The sequence below is a fragment of the Colobus angolensis genome, unplaced genomic scaffold (assembly GCF_000951035.1).
Source record: "Colobus angolensis palliatus isolate OR3802 unplaced genomic scaffold, Cang.pa_1.0 Scaffold235, whole genome shotgun sequence".
Classification (NCBI taxonomy): Eukaryota; Metazoa; Chordata; class Mammalia; order Primates; family Cercopithecidae; genus Colobus; species Colobus angolensis.
The window spans coordinates 457,835-471,959 of record NW_012115544.1 but is presented as its reverse complement, the minus strand read 5'-3'; the positions used below and the strand labels follow the sequence as shown (position 1 = coordinate 471,959).

General features: G+C 34.4%; 1 pseudogene; it reads right to left on the bottom strand.

Moving 5' to 3' along the window:
- Positions 1-1,528: 1,528 nt before the first annotated feature.
- On the bottom strand, positions 1,529-2,922 carry LOC105513695 (annotated as a pseudogene).
- Positions 2,923-14,125: the final 11,203 nt, after the last annotated feature.

The following is a 14,125-nucleotide window of genomic DNA, read 5'->3' as shown; positions in this document are numbered from 1 at the left end:
AAAATTATTATGGCATTTTTTGATTTTACCAGAAAGCTTTTTAATAAGCTCTGTCACCTTTACTTGATTGCTTCTTAAAAAAAGCAAACATGTCTAAATTGTTCCTTAATTAAAAAAAAAAAGAAAAAGGCTTTTGAAATAGATACTGTTCTATTAGAAGGAGGATTATCAGTGTAAATGAGGATCATGTATGTGATTTAAGTAGTCATTTTAATTTTAATTTTACAAATCATACTACTTATAATATTAAACAGCCACACTATTCCTAAGTTTATTCTGTGTTTGGTATAAAAGTCCTTATGACTCACATTAATAAAATGAATGCCAGTAATTAATTTTACAGGAAACATAATATTTTCTGAAATAAATATGTCCTTGTTTGTTCATATTGAAAATTAGGGTAGCTTTTATCTTACTCTTGACTATGTTTAGAAAATGTTTGAGGAAATCATATTATATTCTTGAAAATTTTTATATCTAGTTATCTTTCCATTTCCTGGACTTTTACTTAATTGTGTTTCATAGACTTCATGTATTATTGTTTAAATATTTGTTTACTCATTCACTTCCTATAAGCAATGCCAAATAAGAAAAGACTTAAATTGAACAGGTTTGTCCAGGGGAGGGTTGGTCTGGAGGAGTGGAAAATCTTTTGAATCTATACTACTGCTTAGATCATTAACCAACATCTCAGTAGAACACTTTTCAGAAAGAAAGGGAGACGGATGCAGTTGTCTTTCCTCTCCATTTATTTTTTATGGTTATTTATTCACAGATGATGTGGGGCAGACTGTGTGCAGAGATAAAGCATGGGTAATTTACGGGCAAATGTAAGCCTCGATTGGCTAGGATATTCAAAGTGCTCTAAGGAATTAAAAGGAAAGTAGGTCATTTGAATCATAAATATTTTAAACATTTACCTCATAAATGAAGCTAATAGATACTTGTTCTAAAAACACAGAAAAAATAGCTTCAAATAGGATAAGGAAGAACATTAAACAAAACAGAATTATTAAACCATGCCAGTTTCCACACCTCTATGAATTTCAGTAGGTGGTCCACTTCTGACAGTGTACAAAACAGCACGAGAGTTTACTAATGAAAGACAAGATACATGTGTTGACACAGCATTAAATGACTGGTTTGTCACTCCCCCAGGATGTGAATTGTGGATTCCATTCTGTAGTAGCACAAACTAACTGCTTTTATCATCTTGGTTTTGTTTGTTGTTTGTTTGTTTGTTTGTTTTGCTCATTAAACTTTCTTAATGTGTCTCAAAATTCTGTGACAAAGTTTTGGTCAAGTCAAGTTGTTTCCATTAAAAAGTACTAATTTAAAAAACTAATAACTTAAAACTGCCACACACAAGAAAGGAAACCAAAGTGGTCCACAAAACATTCTCCTTTCTGTCTGAAGGTTTTTACCATGCATTGTTATCATTAACCAGTCTTTTACTTAAGTGGCCAATTGAAACAAACACTTCTGAGACCATTCTTCCACTACTGATTAAGACCAGCTGGCAGGTATTAGGGATCATATTCATTTGGCCTTCTGAGCTTTCTGGGCAGACATGGTGGCCTTGCCAGCTCCGGCAGCCTTCTTGTCCACTGCTTTGATGACATCCAGGACAACCGTCTGTCTCATATCACGAACAGCAAAGTGACGCAGAGGTGGATAGTATGAGAAGCTCTCAACACACATGGGCTTGCCAGGAACCATATCAATGATGGCAGCACCACCAGACCTCAATAATTTAGGGCCATCTTCCAACTTTTTACCAGAACGGTGATCAATCTTTTCCTTCAGCTCAGCAAACTTGCATGCAATGTGAGCCGTCTGGCAATCCAGCACAGGGGCATAGCCAGCACTGATTTGGCCTGGATGGTTCAGGATAATCACTTGAGCAGTGAAGCCGGCTGCTTCCATTGGTGGGTCATTTTTGCTGTCACCAGCAATGTTGCCATGATGAACTTCCTTGACAGACACATTCTTGACATTGTAGCCCATAATGTCCCCAGGAAGAGTTTCACTTAAAGCTTCATGATACACTTCAACAGATTTTGCTTCAGTTGTAATGTTTACTGGAGCAAAAGTGGCCACCACACTAGGTTTGAGAACACCAGTCTCCAGTTGACCTACAAGAACAATACTAATACCAACAATTTTGTAGACATCCTGAAGAGGCAGGTGCAAGGGCTTGTCAGTTGGACGAGTGTGTGGTAGGATACAGTCCAGAGCCTCAAGTAGCGTGGTTCCACTGGTATTGCCGTCCTTTCAGGTGACTTTCCATACCTTGAACCAAGGCATGTTAGCACTTGGCTCCAGCATGTTGTCATCATTCCAACCAGAAATAGGCACAAATGCTACTATGTCGGTGTTGTAGCCAATTTCTTAATATAAGTGCTGACTTCCTTAACGATTTCCTTATATCACTTCTGGCTGTACGGTGGCTCAGTGGAATCCATTTTTTTTAACACAATTGACTCGTTATTTCACACCCACTGTGTTACCCAGAAGGGCATGCTCTCGGGTCTGACCATTTTTGAAGTTGCCACCTTCAAATTCACCAACACCAGCAGCAACATTCAGGACATTACAGTCAGCCTGAGATGTCCCTGTAATCATGTTTTTGATGAAGTCTCTGTGTCCTGGGGCATCAATGATAGCCACATAGTACTTGCTGGTCTCAGATTTCTACAAGGAGATATCAATGGTGATACCACGCTCATGCTCAGCTTTCAGTTAACCCAAGACCCAGGCATACTTGAACGAACCCTTTCCCATCTCAGCAGCCTCCTTCTCAAATTTTTCAATGGTTCTTTTGTCGATGCCACTACATTTGTAGATCACATGGACAGTAGTGGTGGACCTGACTGAATCTACATGTTCAATGATGACAATGTTGATATGAATCTTTTCCTTTCCTATTTTGGCTTTTAGGGGTAGTTTTCATGACACCTGTGTTCTGGCGGCAAACCCGTTGTGAAAAAAACTACCAACTTGTTTTTTTTGTAACTTTAACTTCTCATACAAATTAACAGCTTTCTGTTTGCCATTTGCGTGTTTATTTCATGCCATGCTTGGTTAGAATTAAAACTGCCTCACTAGTTATGCACTTCAAAATTTAGTACTTCTTCAAAGACCTGCAGGATGACTTAATGAGTATGGAATGCAATTCTCTTCTTTAAATCAAATTAAATGTAAGTTGTCTATGTTCAATACTGCAAGGGTACATTGTGTATCCAATAAATTGAGAATAACTCAATATAAAGAGATGATTTTATGTCTTCCATGTCTAAAATATATGCAATATGATTGGCTAGCTATGGATTTTTACTCCTGGTTTGTAGCCACAGGGGAATTTTTAAATTGTAACACTGAAGATCTATGACATTGTGTCCCTGAATATAAACAGCAACAGGGTCTAAATAGATCAAAGCTCAAGTTTTCTTTTGAAAAAGAGACTGTTGTAAGAAAACAATCTCTCCTTGTTATCACCATGGGATATATTTTTGGGCTTGAGAGGTCATATTATCATTCAAATCTTTAAAGTCATTTTTTCAGGGTGAAAGAACAATCAAAAGTAAAGTACACTCCTGAGGGTCATGCAGTTTAGTTAGCCCTGGAAACAACAGTACTAAGTAGATAGCAGTGGCCAGGAAAATAGACCTGCAACTAGTTAAAATAAAAAGTAAATAATCTTACACTCTTTAAGTTTTATTATCAACATAACAATAATTACCACAACCATTAAACTGATTAGTAGTTCTAATTAAGAGATATAAAACAAAGATCATTAACATAATGAAACTGACCTAATCTGCTATTATTGTTGTTTACATACTTATTGAAAACTGAGATTGACACAAATTTATGACTCTTGGTTTGATAATCATTGGCAAGTTTTTCCTTCAGAAAATCAGTAATTGTGTACTTACTTTAATTGAGTATTTGTTTAGCTATGTTGGTTTAGAACCACAATACTTATAAATTCCAACACTTCTATTTATTCTAAATTTAATTTTGTTAAGGTAAGCAAATGTGGTCAATTTGAAGAGAGTTAAGTTTTAGAAAAAAATGAAATTGAACATTATTTAGAAACATCAATATGTCTAATTATTGAAAATCAAATTTTCAAACTCAAATCTGATAAATGTTAAAACTGATTTTATTAGTTCCCTTTTTTAGCCACAACAAGGCTGTAATTATTTGCACTAATTCTGTTTAAGTGTACTGCAAACTTTAGCAAAATGTTAGTAGAAATGCTTCCTTCATCAAATATGTAAATAGAGATAGTACTTTCAATTTGAGAAAACAACAGTTTACAAGAGTAAGTAATGACTGATTTAAACTGTATAAAATTGGACTGGTCTATTATGGTGCCTAATTATGCTAGTTGTATAAAATTTCAAATGGCATATCAAATATTCAGCATCTCTTGAGCAAGACAATGTGTAAAATGCTGTGGGGAACTTAGACATGAAGAGTACATATTTATATTGAAAAATCCAGTATTTGCTCAAGGATAAGCCTTTATTTTGCATAACTTCATTTATTTTGAGATTGAGAGCATGGACTCTATAGAGTAAGAGAGAATAGATTCAAATCTGAGACTAGTCCGTGTCAAAACTTCAAATTGGAAGATTGAAAATAAGTTATAACACTTTGAAGTCCTATTCTATAGTGTCATCTAGATTTGATAAAAAGAAAGTCTCACTTTTCTTATCTTTTTTCCCTCAAGAATCTTTTCTCATTCTTTATATGGTACTCACATATTTTCTTGGTTGTGAAGTTTGCTTTAACTTTTCTAGATGGTTTTGGCATTTTTTTCTCCTATTACGTAACTTTCCAAAGGTAGCCCTATGTAACAAAAATACTTAATATGAATACATAAATTTGTCCTTTTATCTTAATCACCTCATATATCATAGTGATTAGAGCAATTAATTTTTTTAATGTTCAGATACAGAGTGGATTGAGTTTATTTTTGAGGTACAGGTTGAGCATTCCTCGTATGACAATCTGAAATCTGAAATGCTCTAAAATGTGAAACTTTTTCAGTACTGACAGAGTCTCGCTCTGTCTCCCAGGATGGAGTTCAGTGGTTCGATGCTGGCTCACTGCAAACTCTGCCTCCCAAGTTCAAGCGATTCTCCGTCTCGGTCTCCTGAGTAGCTGGGATTACAGGTGTGTGCCACCACACCTGGCTAATTTTTGTATTTTTAGTAGAGACAAGGTTTCACTGTATTGGTCAGGCTGGTTTCGAACTCTGACCACAAGATCTGTCTGCTTCAGCCTCCCAAAGTGCTGGGATTACTGGCGTGAGCCACCGCACCTGGGGGACTGTGAGTTTTAATTGGAGGGTGGCATAATCAGATTATCATCTAAGAGAAACAAAGAAACAAACTGCCTACTGTACAGAAAATATAAATGAGAGAAAGAGAAATGGATCATTGAAGGCTACTTGGGAGTCTACTGCTGTCTTTAAAATGAAACACTTTAATGGCTAGAAGTAATGTACCATTGGAAATGCAAAATTACAGGTCAATTTGTGGAATAATAAGGAGGTAAAACTGACAGAAATATTTGATATAGGGTGTGAAGATGAGAATGGTGTCAAGCGTAATTTCTATTTTTTTCTGAGGTGGATGCATGTTGGTTCACATTCATGAAAAGGATGGAGACGTCGTAAAAGCAGGTCTGGAAAAGAGTCCTCTTTTTAGTTGTGAACTTGTAAAGTTTGAATTATCCTAAAGCAAATAAGAAACAAGAAAAATAGACAGTTAGGCTTGAGAAACGTAGTAGAGCATTATCTCTGTGTAAGTGAAATTGAAGTCTTTGATAAAAATGAGGACCACTAGTTTAAATGGAGAAAAAGAGCTTTTAATTACCCGAAAGATGAAAATGCACCTTCTAAGAAAACAGAAAGGGCTCATGAGGAAAAAGACAAATGAGGAATGTTGCTGTCAATAAAGCCAATGGAAAACAGTTTAAAGAAGGATAAGTACTCAAAAGTGTGGAAAGCTTCTGGGGTCAAGGATAAGAAAAGAAAAATTCCAAATGGAGTTAGTTACATGGAAGTGAATTGTGTTTTATTGAAGTAATGGAAGTTGAACCTGTTTTGCAAAAGGATGATGTGTGAAGGAGAATAGAGAAAATGGTGACAGAAATTTTAGAAAACTCAACGCAAGAGTTTGGCTTCCTCAACTGGGTCCTGAATACCCTCCCAGTTTAGTAAGTCCGGACGATCATAGGTTTCTCCTCTTTTGTTTCTCATTCTCAGGACAATTGTCCTTACTTCCTTGATGACTAGTATCTTGAACACTGCTGTTTCATTTTCTTTTTGTCCATTTTGTTTTTGTTTGTAGTTGTTTGTTTCTTTAAAATTGAGAAGTTATACCTGGTTCCTGATACTCCACCTTGGTTGAAAGCAGTTCCATTGCCTATAAGATTTCTGATGAACTCAGTGTGATGTGTAAAAACTATAAAAAGTCAAAAATGACTCCCAGGTTTGAGCTTGAAGTACTATAAACATCAAGTTGCTATTAATTGAGACAGGAAAAACTCCCAAGAGAAGTATCTTTAGAGGTAGTGTTATTCTTTATCTACAGTTATCAAATCTTGCTACAGATTCAAATTATCTAGTGAGCTTTTCGCAAAATTCCTGAGGTCCTCCCAAAAATACAGCAGAAACTTTGTAGTGTAGCACATTTGTATTAAATGAAAAATACCAAATTATTCTAGTGTTCAGCCAGCATTGAAAACCAGTGATACTACTGCTTCTTTCACTTTAATATGCGTATAAATCACTTAGGGATGTTATAAACCTCGAATCCTTATTCAGTTTATCTGGGTGATAAACCTAGTTGGTCCACATTTTCCATAGCAAGGCACTACTATTCAAATTCATAATAGAGCTATTTCACAGTGAAGGCTAATCTGATACACTGTGTAAAGCATTTGTGTTAGCTCTTCTGTATTAAAAGATGTATGACAACAAAGGATTCAATGGTTAATTAAGTTTGGCAAACAGTGAGTTAAACAAGGTTATAGAGATTTCTTTATTGCAGGATTTTTTACAGCTAAGGCCTTCCTAAAGTTACTTATTCCACAACCCATCTTCATGGAACATATTACAGGATTAGAGATTTGTAAAACCTACTATCCTGTACTAATGCAGAGGTTGAGCTATCTACAAATAATCTTTGCTACTTGCTTAAAAGCTTAAAATTTTACTGAAATACCTATTTAGTGGCTTCGTTTTCAGTTTCGCAATCTGATTCACGACTTGATAATCCACATTTATTTACAAGTCCAAATAATTTTTACAAAAAAACACATTAATCATGGTTTTGGATTATGAAACAATTTTGTTGCACATGCACATATGATTCTGTTTGTACTTTAAAAAGTACTTAATAAGTTAACAAGTGTTTATTTTTTCTTTGTTCCTCTCTATAGTATTTTGTGTACTTTAAAAAATTACTTGCTTTTGCATAAATTCATCATATATTGTTTGGTGACATGTTCTCATTTACCAACATTTGGGAAATATATAAAATATGAAAGAAATATTATTTCCAAAAAAAGTACACTGATGCTTTATTAGTCAAAAATATTGTGTAAATTGTCTTAAATGCTAATTACAGAAAAATTATGTAGATGAGAATTCTAGATTAACAACAAAATTAATTACTTCTTCAAAAACTGGTGATGAAACACAAACCTCTCAGGACTTTACCAGCCTGCAGGTGAAGGGAAGCTCATTTAATGTTGATATTCAAATTATGAAAGGTCTTAGCTTCTGATACCACATGAAGTACATGATACCTCAGGTACTTCAGAACCTCCTCTGACATCTTCAGCTTTATTAATGTTAAATATTTTGAAACTGCTCCAAGTGTGATTGTGATTCAGAAATACTCAGGGTTGTATCTTTTTCTGTACTCTCCTCTTCAAGTTGATATTTACCCACCCTATGTATCTATTCTTCTACCAGATGCAGGGATGCAATTAACTTAAAAGACATCAGCCAATGGGTGGCACATGCTGGGGTGTGAAGTAGCTGTGACAGCTGAGGCATAAATTGGCTAGCCCTACACCAAAGATACATAGAATGTGCCAAGAATTAAACTCATCTACATAGCTTATAGTTTACAGTAACATCACTTATTATTCCATTGTCTTCATAACTAATTTACTATGTTAGGAAATTCTTGCCAAGAAGATTAAAGTTCCAAATAATTTCATTCCAGAAATTTTCTGAAAGGCATACCAGCTCTTCAACAGGAAACATTAAATGATTGTTTATACCTTAGGACTCTCAATTCTTACCTCAAATCATTGCCTTGCTCTTTGTACCAATTCTCAACTGCTACACCGTAATTCTTACCCTGGTCTAAATGGGCTCCTTCATGTAAAGACTACCCATAAATCAGACCTCAAAATCTTTATAGATATCACAACTCTGCCATTTCTTCTCAGAGATGTTACTAACACACTGTCAAGGTAGTGAACTCTTGTTGAGAAATAATGTATTTTTTTTTTTTTTTTTTTTTGAGACAGAGTCTCGCTCAGTCCCCCAGGCTGGAGTGCAGTGGCGCGATCTCGGCTCACTGCAAGCTCCGCCTCCCGGGTTCACGCCGTTCTCCTGCCTCAGCCTCCCGAGTAGCTGGGACTACAGGCGCCCGCCGCCACGCAGGGCTAATTTCTTGCATTTTTAGTCGAGACGGAGTTTCACCGTGTTAGCCAGGATGATCTCGATCTCCTGACCTCGTGATCCGCCCACCTCGGCCTCCCAAAGTGCTGGGATTACAGGCGTGAGTCACCGCACCCGGCCGAGAAATAATACATTTTTTTAAAAAAAATTCTGCACATTCAGAACTTTCTGATAAAGAAAATTGGCATGCTCTAAGGATAGAGAATAACTTCTTTTTCTTAAAACAATTTTCTCCTTATGTGCTAAAGTGATAAATGTAGAGCTGTTTCTACACTTCAAAGGGCAATAAACCTAGCGCCATTAGTTACATTACCAAAGGTCGAGGGAACCTAGGAGATTTGCCCTTCCCTCCCAAAAAGGTTTATGTTCCAGAGAAAAATGATTACAGCTCACGCCTGTAATCCTAGCACTTTGGGAGGCCGAGGTGAGGTGGGAGGATCACCTGAGGACAGGAGTTTGAGACCAGACTGACCAATATGGTGAAACCTCATCTCTACTAAAAATACAAAATTAGCCAGGCGTGGTGGCACATGCCTGTAATCCCAGCTAACCAGGAGGCTACGGCAGGAGAATCACTTGAACCTGGGGGGCAGAGGTTGCAGTGAGCCAAGATCGCGCCACTGCACTCCAGTCTGGGTGACAAGAGTGAAACTCCATCTCAAAAAAAAAAAAGACTACTCTCTTTCTATGGGGAAGTAGAGGTGAATATGTCAACACCTATGTAAGCTTCCAGTTTTATAATTTTGGGTTCTTCTGCTATCATATGGGGCCCTCTTCCTCTACCCACCCACCTCTATCCCTGCCACACACACATGCTGGGTACATCTGGCTCTCACCACATTGTCATATTCAGGAAAACAAAGTGTGACCAAATGGTTCAAAGATATTCTGTAAGTATGTAATTGGTCTTCCACTGATTCAGAAACTTTGAATTTACTGTCAAAAAAAAAAAATATATATATATATATATGTACTCCTCACCATGGTAAGCAATAAACACAATTGTCTTACTAATAGTTTCTTTTGGTGACATTATGTGAACCAGTATTCAATGGTGTTAAATTTCATAATAGGTTTTTGGAGGGAAATAAAGTCACCTTCTCACCTCTTCTGTTTGTGAGACCTCAGAAGACCACCTTGGAGATAGTGAAGGTGCAGAAAGTGTCATAGTCCTTCAGGGTTAACATCTTTTTTTATTTTTTCTATGATTCTGTAAAAAATAAAATACAACAAGAAATTCAACAAACAAAAGACGTGGATATCAACTCTTGAAAATGGATATCTAAATGCTTGATTGTTCAATCTGTTTCCCTCATAACACCAATTATGACTCAGCAAAGACATCTTGCTGAAATCTAAAATGATTTCTATGGCCAATGCACTCTCACATGACATGTAAGAAATGGAGGAGAATGATGCTTCTCTACATCTCCAGTACAAATCTTTACTAACATTTGTTTGAAAGGTTTTCAGAGGGAACCCTGTGTTACACTGCTATACCTATGTTGGCCAGAAAGTTATAGTCAGCCTCCAACAATCTTTTCTGTATTCTCTATGCCCAATAAGTCTTCCTGCCTCTCTCTGTATCATATCCTGGTATAATCCGAAACTCCTAGTGCTAAATTCATGCAAACACTCAAGGATCTCTTCCACACTCAGTCATCGTGGTTTGAAATTCCATATAGTTATTTTGTTTTGTTTTGTTTTTTTCATTTTAAACACATACATCAGTGCCCTTCAAGGTTCAAGTATACAAACTACCGCATATCTTGTCATATTACAGATTCCTATTCAGTATCTCCAACTAGGGCCTCAGTGTCTGTCACTGCAACAAGCTCCCAGGTGATGCTGCAACCATGGTCTGAGGACTACAAATTAAGTAACAAGATGCAAGACAAAAAGAGAGCTCCAACAGAGGAGTTTGCAAATTTCAACAAAATAGAATAACTTCTAATAAAACATTCTAACATAAAATGAATTATTGATGAAGACGTGGAAGACATTTATGTTAATACAACCTGAGATTGTCCCTCAAAGAGAAATTAGTAACAACTACCTACTAAATCCTTTCCTCTGCCTCTTTCCTTCTCCTCTACTTCTCTTCTATCCTCTTGTGTCTAAATACCTATTTTAATTTCTGTGCTTATTATTAAACTTTTTACCCCTCTCCATTCAGCTTCTAAGAAATGATTTTTACATTTTTTTCTTATTACTTTCATACCAATTTCCTAATTATCTTACTATACTTCTGTATGTGAACCATCAAACTCCTCCACACTTAGAATGATGTGGTCTATCAAAAGGATTGGGCTATCAATATTGGGCAATACATTTTGAAGGATGTGAAAAAGATTCTAGCATTGCAAGATAATTTAGACAAAAAGTTATAGAATATTCTCCCAAGAGTAAGTTTCCCAACACATGACTACATTATAAACATTGTATTAACTTTACAGAAACCATTTTAAAGACACTTTTTTTCATAAAATAAAAATTTAGACTTACTGGTTTACTGATTTTTTTTCTTCTTTTGTGCTTCTTTCTTTCACATATTTTGAACAGATACAGGGATGGGGATTAAAATATGGCGTGTTTGCTGGAAATTGAGTGTTTTGTTTGGAAAGCATACATACATCTTAGTTTTATGATTTTTTTTTCCAACTTAGGCTGCAAAATGACATATGAGGGAAGTTTATAGCATGAACAGCTAGTTTTTCATAGCGTTAAAAAAGCAATTTTCTTATAGCTTTCTTCTGCTCCTTTATTATGTGATTAAGAAAAAAGGTAAAAGATAGTTGAAAACAAAATCAGTATAGGGATTTTGAGAAAAGTGCTATATTTTTTTTAAACCTGCCAAGTTAAAAAAAAAAAAAAAGTTTGGGAGGCAAAACAAATGCTCATAGAAAAATAATAAACTAGTTTTACAAAATGAGGTTCTAGGAAAGTGATCAGATTAGACATATCAGATATACAACTGATTTAAAAAAGTAATGTAAAACTTAATTTTGAATGTTATACTTATTAGTTTCTACCTATGTTTGTATAAAACTAATTATTTTTCTTAGGCAATATTCAAACCGAGAACACACTTTCTACATTGAATTAGGTGCTATGCATAGCACATAACTGGGAATGGTATGCACCGGTTCATTGAGTTTATAGTCCAAGGTAATATTACTGTGTGATGCTTCAGTGAATATGGTATACCGAAGAGACAAATAAACTCTATCAGCACCTGAGTGTCATTTATGCTACCAGAAGAGGTAACAGAAATTGAACCCCAGTGATCTGGAAGAAGATGTTTACCTCTGATGGGTGAGCACCAGAAACTAATTTATTCACTGTAGAGCTGGATGATGATTGTGGCAATTTGGTCTTTATTTCTTTTTATTACGGGTGTATGATCATAAAACTACCATTTCTATGCTTTGAGAATCAAAGATAATATTCAAGAATACAAGAAAACAAAAATACATACACACAGTAAGACATGGTCACACCAAACTCATAGTCAAACCTCAAAGTTCATGCTTTTCTGACTGATTTTTCTGTCAATATTCATCAGGTAAAACAAACTTATAAGTGTAGAGGTCTGCTTCTTGGTATGACCAAATTAAAAAAAACTATGATGATCTACTTGAGTTTGGCATTGACATAGGGATATGTACATAAATTAATAAATAAGCTTAGTTACCTGGAACCAGTATTATTTAAATTCTTCTGTGAAGATAACTGAACCAATAATTTTGTCATCATGGATATGGATACCCTCTGCTTTACTCTAACCTACTGCTTGTGATATTACCTCACTGATTTACTGAGACAAAGAATCCCCAAATATTGGGGCCATTCCACCACTCTTTTTTTACATATTCCATGAAGGAGGGAGGGTGGTATGCAATAAATAGAGAACAATGTTTGAATCATTTAACAAAATGTCCAGATAATTTTTTCTTAGGAAAGAAAGGATAAAACTAATATGCTTGTCGTAACTGTTATTACATAGAAGCTCTACTAGGTTATTTGCAAATAATTTCTTATTTAATTATAAAAATGCTTAGGAATACATTTAATCACATCTTATCACTTTGGAAAATCAAGAAAATGTAAATAAATATCTTTAATTTAAATAAGTTAAAAGGAGAATTTAAATAATCACTTGTGTGTTGTATGCATATATCATTTATGCTTGGTCATATGTACTCATTGACTGTTTTTCTGTCGATAAATTATAGGAACCAAGAATGATTGGGAATCAAGAAAAAATGTTTTAAGAAAGTCTTGTGTATTTAGGTAAAAACAAAAAATGCATGTGTTTAAAGATTTGGTAAATGTGTTTTTAGAAGACATATAAAAATAGTACTTCCTAAGTGATAGCATCAAAATTGAACAAGCAAAGCTCACAAAAGTATATTAACTCATTTTACCACTAATTTTAATAGTATACACCCCAGGAGATAATGCATATTTGCTTTAAAAATGTTTTAATTTTCACTTATATGAATAATGAATTTTTGAAGGATGATTTTGAAAATTATAACAATATATTATAATTAATTTAATAATGTTATATTTTGACATATTATTTTATAATTTATTTCACATGGCTCTTAATATCTTATATGACTTAAAAACTTGATTAATTTTTGGAAGCTCATATGAATTGCCTTTTAAAAGCTGTTTTCTCAAGATTTATTTATTATAAAGTAGAATAAAAAGATCAGTGAAAAAATACATAAATGTGATTGTTTAATTTATTACAACACATTTAAAGCATTCAATACCAGTCAGAAAAGCTCATAAAATTATAGTGACTATAGATGTATGGATGTCATTGTTCTAGTAAATAATTCTAAATTAACATATTTATGTATTTACTTGCCAACTTCAGCTACTGAACTTCAGAGTAAAACAATTTTTCTTTTCTATTACCTTTGTTTTAACTCCTAATTAAGGATACTATGGATTATATAATTTGAGAGTATACCTTTTTACTGTGAGGTTTAACCAAAATAATTATAGTTGATTTCCAACTTTATTTAGTGTGTATTTAAGTAGAAATAACAAGCTCCTTAAATATGCCTGAGTTTAGCTGCTTTATAACATTTCTACCTTTTCAGTAGAAATAATGTTTTGAAAATGAATTTTAAACTCAAATGTATGTATGTTGATCTTATTTACCTATTCTTATTTAACTAAGTATAACAATCAACACTAACAATAGCAATAATAAAATTAATGATGACTTTCTTCAATCATTTAATTGAAATAGGCTCTGTTTATTAAAACTAATTCCCAGCTATATAAAATCTATTTCATATTTTGTTTATGGTTTCTATCTTTTACAGCATTATTCAAACAATCTATTGTTGGAATAAAAATAAGTGTATGTAGAGTGCATACATC